Source organism: Dermochelys coriacea, chromosome 16, assembly GCF_009764565.3.
Source record: "Dermochelys coriacea isolate rDerCor1 chromosome 16, rDerCor1.pri.v4, whole genome shotgun sequence".
Taxonomy (NCBI): domain Eukaryota; kingdom Metazoa; phylum Chordata; order Testudines; family Dermochelyidae; genus Dermochelys; species Dermochelys coriacea.
The window spans coordinates 8,640,477-8,646,737 of NC_050083.1; the positions used below are offsets into that span (position 1 = coordinate 8,640,477).

Here is a 6,261-nt window from a genome sequence, read left to right on the forward strand (position 1 = left end):
TAAAGTATTGTAATTTATACTCACGAAGAGGATGCATTGAGGCTGCGTGGGCAACTTTACTTGATTCTGTAGTGCTAAATTCACTTTTTAAAAATAGTGTTCCCGATTCACGAGGATGGTGTGGTGATATAAAGTACTCATATGCCTTATTTTACTGGCCACCTAAGCTAAGTTTAAATTTTTTTATATCAGAGTGGTACAAAGCAGCAAAAGTATACCACTGAAACTGACTAAGTGAGCTGTAGCTCACAAAAGCTTATGCGCAAATAAACTTGTTAGTCTCTAAGATGCCACAAGTACTCCTTTTCTTTGTACGTATTGCCAGTTATGAGCCAGATGCTCAGCTGATGTAAATGGGCCTAGCTCCATTGACTTCAGTGGAGTTGGGCCAATTTACATCAGCTGAGGATCTGGTCCTATTTATTGTTTCCTTCTAGGGCCTGATACATCACTGTGTTATTCGAATGACATGGCAAATCAGATCCCTAATACCTCTACCCTGGTTGTCACAGCTTCTGCCGTCCCTCAGTCCTTGCCTGTCTGAGTTGAAGAAAACCCATTCTGAACTCAAGAACGAACATACATTTAATTTTACACCACTTCAAACCACTTCTCAGGTGGCTTCAGGCTCCCAGTCCTTTATGAAAGACTGAGGCTGATTTTTATTGCTCTGTCATATGCTGTGGAATGGATCTCTTCTGTCTGAAATGGTTCTGCCTTTCTTGGCTGCTGTGAATGCTACCAATGAGATGTAGCAAGACTGAGCTGTCTGAAGCAAACAGAATAGATTCATGTTTACCCCAAATATTCAGTTCAATTGTACAAGCCACCAACATTGGCTTTAGTTTTGATCCAGTTTTTTCCATCTTGTTTACTGAGTGAAGACAGCTTGGGGGTCAACTAATTCCACTCTGGTTTCATCTTCACAGCAGAGCTTTGCTACTAGCCAAAAGCTGACTAATCTCCTGTAATCAGGAACACAATCAGCCTGAGGGAAGCACACATGTACATCAGGATTTCCCTGGCTCCCCATCTCCTCTTACCGCATTTGTTTAGCAATAACACCATGGGGTCCCCTTCTTGGCTTTGTCCAGCATTTCTAATAACTGGAAGAGGTTGGATAGTCTCTCATAGAGGAGATATTTGATATAAATGGATTTATGTCATTTACACAGCTGTGTAATGAATTCATTATCCCTAGATGTCACTTCCTTGCAGTTTGGCCTACTGGACACTTGAGCTAACTTGCCTTTTAATGAAGATTTTGGCTTGTTACATTTAACCCCATTGACACCGAAAACAAACACAGTTCCAGTGGGTTGGGCTCTCTTTTTGGATGTGACATCATTTTTAATTCTCTATTTCAGACCATGGAGAGAAAAATTAGGAGAGAAATGGGAAGGGGCCTCAGTTCTGAAAAACAAGATCCCAGTTGGGAGGATTTAAGTGGGACATAAGAGATACATGGGCCTTGTTCTGGTCCTCTGCACAAAGGTGAATTTCACCCAGTGTTGACAATGTTTGAACAATTTGGGACTTACAGTTCAGGTTCCTTTCTTAAATATGTGTATTCTTCTCCTCTTTTTCCATTCCTTCTCTCTCTGTATGGTTAGTTGGTGGTTTCTCCCTCTGAAAGTTCTCCCGTTTTAAGCCCTTTAAGTCACCATGAAGATCATCATCCTATTGATTTCACGGTCAGTCCATTTTATTCAGAAATGCTTCCTATACAGATAAACACAGCTGGCTGGGAACCAGGTGAAATATCCTTCAGACACACATATGCCATCTTCTGCCTTCTGGAGATTTTACATTTGTTCTTTCTTTCTTGTTGGTTTTTTGCCTGTTAACCTAAAATAAAAGTCATGAAAACTGAAAATATGGAAACACACAAGACTCAGGAGGGTGGGAGAAACGTGTTCCCTCAGTTAAAGCATTAGACTTTGAGTTCCTCCCGATTCTTGGCTTCAGTTCCTCCTGCACACTTTTTGTACAACCTTAGCTAATTCACTTCATTTTTCTAAGCCTTCGTTCCTTACCTGTAAAGCAGGGATATTAATGCTTTCTTTAACCCTTCTATATTAAATTCTAAGCTGTTGTGGCAGGGACGGTTCCTATATGTATGCAAAGCATCTAACAGTGATTTCAGGCAGGACCCCTAGTAATACAAATAATGCCAACGTAAACGAGGGCAGAATTTGGCTGAGGATGTTCCATACAGTATGCCTGATTCTGTTCTCACTCACCCTGGTGTGAATCAGGAATAATTCCAGCAAGGTCAGTGGAGTTTCAGGCAATGTGAATGGACAATGAAGCGCAGCTGATTCACTGAGATTGAATAAATGTAATCAGGAGGGAGGATCTGGCTCACTAAGCTTGCACAGCCAGTGTAATTACTCAGAGATTTTTATTCTTGAATAGCTCCTCAGACCGGCTACTGTATATATTTGAAACACGCTGGGTGTTTTTTGTTCTTTTTTAAAGGAGGCAAGTACTAGTTTGCTGACCTCTTACATTCACCTTAGTACTTTCCTATCCCTATTTGGACGGGATAGGAACTTTCCAAATATCTTCATGCAGCAGTCGCTGTAGGTCTGAAATCTACGCAAGCGATCAGTGATCTCATCCATTGCTCCGTCAGACACAAGTGCTGGCTGGCTGGGTCAGACTGGCTGTTGGACAGGCTGTGTGATGTTTAAAACTGTCCGCAAGGAAACCCAGGGGATGTTAAGCAGAGCCATTCCTTCACTGTCAGAACATATAAACATGAACAAATATGGGGTCTGTATGGCGAACATCAAAGTCATGTAACACTCAACTCAGCGCAACATCCCGTTGGAGGGAGAGGGCTGAAGTGTAAAAGAGTCCTTGTTTTACATAGCTGCTGTGATACATTACACAGCCTGGGGTTAGTTCAAGTGCTGGCTGCATTTCCACACCCTGCACTCAAATCCTTCTTCCAAGTGCTCGCTGGAATCAGAGCATTTCAACTTTTTGTTTGCTTTAAAATGCCCTTCCGTCCTGGGTTTCTGGAAACAACATGCATGCTTCATGCCAGATGCTACTAGTCCAGAGACACTGAATTACTGTTAGTGTTGGAGGAAATATGGTCATTTCTTTAATGCAATGGGCCTGGGCTTGTATTCGCAGCACCCAGAATTGTGTAGGTGGAGTGGATATATTTAATCATTTCACCACAGTGTGTGTACCTCCATATTAACAGCTGCTGATGTCAGAGCCAGGAATACTTCAGCCTCCAAAACGTTACCTCCTTTTGACCCTGAGAAGTGCTTTGAGATCTATGGATGAAAAGCACTATATAAGAGCTAGCTTTTATTAATATTATTATACAGAAAGCTGTCTGATTATGGTCCAGGTCCTAAAGCTCTTAGTTACATGAGTAATCCCATTGGCAGCTCACATCAATAAGAACTACTTGCACAAGTGAGGGCTGAAAATTGGGCTTTCTGCTTGGGTATGTGTATACATGCACATGCACACACCCACACACTCTACATAATGATGCAAAGTGATCAGAATACTCAAGGTACCTACTTCTATTCTGGGCCATATCTGCAGCCAGGTGTAAATAGATGCAGCTCTAGTGACTTCAGTGTAGTTGTGCTGATTAGCACCCGCTGAGAGTCTGGCCCTCTCTCTCTTGATTAATTGCTGTGGAGTTTTCTACAGGATATGGACTGATTTGCGGCCAGGATCTCTCACAGTCTTCATCGCTTGTGTGTCATGATGCATTCTTGAATGTATTGACTGCACTACTTACCACTAAAGTACGAGTATTTGATGGACTTCGTTGCCTTGAGGCATAGATTGGGATTGTCTAACATGCTCAGCATTGGCCTAACTCTGCTGCCATTGAAGTCAATGCTAAAACTCCCAGTGAATTCAATGGGCATAGCATTAAAACAACCCTGATTGCTGCTGAAAATCTCTCCCCAAGATTCTTTCTTTTCTCATGGATAAGTTTTCATCCCTGCACAATGAACGTGATCTCTAAACCCTTTTTTCCTGTGATACCAGGATAATCTTACTCACGCCTATTTAATTATAAGCCCTCAAGAAGCATCTAGGAGACCAAAATGTGGTATCAGACAGACTTGCTCTTCTGACCATTTGAAATACTCAGTGTTTCAATTACAAGGTCCGTCATTGGAATACATAGTTTTTATAGCCCTGGAAATCTTAGATTTAAACTCTACATCAGTGGTTCTCAACCTCTTTGCCATTGTGGGCTGCATATGCAGCTCTCTGTGTTATGTGGGCTGCCTCCACACAACATATATACTGCCTGCATGGCCCTGTGGATGTCACATAGGCCACAGCTGTGTGCTGATTGGGCCGCAAGCGAGCCACTGCTCTATATCCTCCCTCTAAGTTTGTTTAAAACACTTGTTAATGGCTGGACTATGGTTTAGATAATAAGTAAATGAAGAGATTTCGGAGTCCGTTCAAAAGCATCTGGCGGTCCGGGTTTGGCCCCCGGTCTGCCTATTAACGACCCCTGGTTTAGATGTTTTCTAAGGCAAACAGAAAAACTTCTTTTCATACCTTTCTATACATCCAGTTCTGTACTCTCTCCACAGTGAATCCTTCAGGTTTTGCATCTGGCTTGCATGATTCTGAAATCCTATAACAATCCAAACTCTTTGCATTGGTCCAGGTTCAAAGCAAATCCCAGAGATACTGCATGGATATTATATACAGAGTTAACACTTACTTGGAAACTTTAACAGAACTGTTACAAAATCCAGATCTGTTCCTGCCTTATCCCAGCATCAGCAATAAAACTGAGCTGTATTGCCTTTAGTTCTTACTCTTCCATTGGTGACAAATGCTCACATCAGGACAAGAGGGGGTGAAGGCTTCTCTTACTCCTTCTGCATACCATTTACTGGAGAATTTAAAATGACAGAAAAATCAATAATATGTAACTGATGATGTAGACCGTTTCCTGCATGTAGAAATCCCAAGATTCACCTTCTCCTGGGGTGGAGTTCTCTTTAGCAGAGCTTGTTCACTACAATCTGGTCTGACCTCTGATAGAACCCATACAAACTGTGTTTCCACCAGTGTGTGTATTCTCATTGCCGCTGGCCCCACCCAGTCACTGTCAGCAAAGAATTGGGATTCACATCCTCCTACTCCTTTCTTGACATAGCAAGACACACAAATATTCAGCAGGCCCTCTGTAGGTGGGACCATATCTACAGAAAGATGCAGTAGATTTCTGGGAAGCTCTGCCACACCTCACATTTCACTATCCTTAGCCAAGACTATTGCACTTATCAGTGCAGCTGGCAAAAGGAGCCAAAAGCATATCTTCCCAGGAAGTGTTTTCTCAAGTCTAAATCCCTAGATGTCACCACCAGCACATTAATAGCATGAAACCCGTGATATTTGATTTCGGCTTGTACGCATTCCTTATTGTCATCTCACCTACCTTCATCATCTTTTTTTCCTTCCCTCCCTCACCCTGACCTCAGCTCTTCAGCAGCAAAGGGAAACAAAAGCACTGGACTTCCGACAGGCTGATGAATTGACCCACCTCTTCAAGGTCATTCTCCTTTCCCCACTGCACAGTGACTCATTGTGCAGCTCATCTGTGATGACATAACGAGTTCCGCAGATTCAGGAGGGTGATCATTAAAATAGCACCCACCTGTGCAAAACCATGTCCCATTGGAAATGATGGAGGGGTTGGAATCAGTCTGGAAAATTAATTCCAGTGGGCTTGAAACTCTAGGGAAATATATTTTTGAATGCAACCACAAGGAAAGCCACATTTTATGGAGTGGAAATGGGCAAGGACTTCAAAGGTATTGTTCAGATCAAAGAGGCTGGGGGAAAATGTTTTATAGCAGATAAATATTGCAAACACTGGTTATGCCATGTACAATGTCTGCATGGAAACAATGAAACAACCCTCTCTAAGGAATCCTTGGAGGAGAGGACATTGATCCAGGATGCAAACTTGCCTGTAGCAAGTGTCTAAAGAGAACATATCAGTCAGGGTTTAATGCTGCAGGAAGTTTATGCACATTAACTGAAAAGACAAACCAGCTCTGCTCATGCGACACACTAGATGCAAGTACGCAGGCATTACCCCAGAAGCGGTAATGAAGCATGCAGATTGTAACCGAGGAGAGAGACAGCACCCAGTACTGGGGAAAATGACAGAGGTGGTACTTATTACTGTATATCAAGGAGGTGGTACTTATTACTTTATATCAGATATTTAAGACAAAA

The 6,261-nt window shown here is 42.4% G+C and overlaps 1 long non-coding RNA gene across 1 annotated transcript; it reads right to left on the reverse strand.

The window, feature by feature from the left end:
* Positions 1 to 330: 330 nt before the first annotated feature.
* Positions 331 to 4,644, reverse strand: LOC122456938. Its single transcript, XR_006276118.1, has 3 exons — positions 4,564 to 4,644; positions 2,244 to 3,296; positions 331 to 1,848 (listed from the first exon to the last, which is right to left on the reverse strand). It is a non-coding gene; the product is annotated as an uncharacterized LOC122456938 (long non-coding RNA).
* Between the last annotated feature and the right edge of the window lie 1,617 nt (positions 4,645 to 6,261).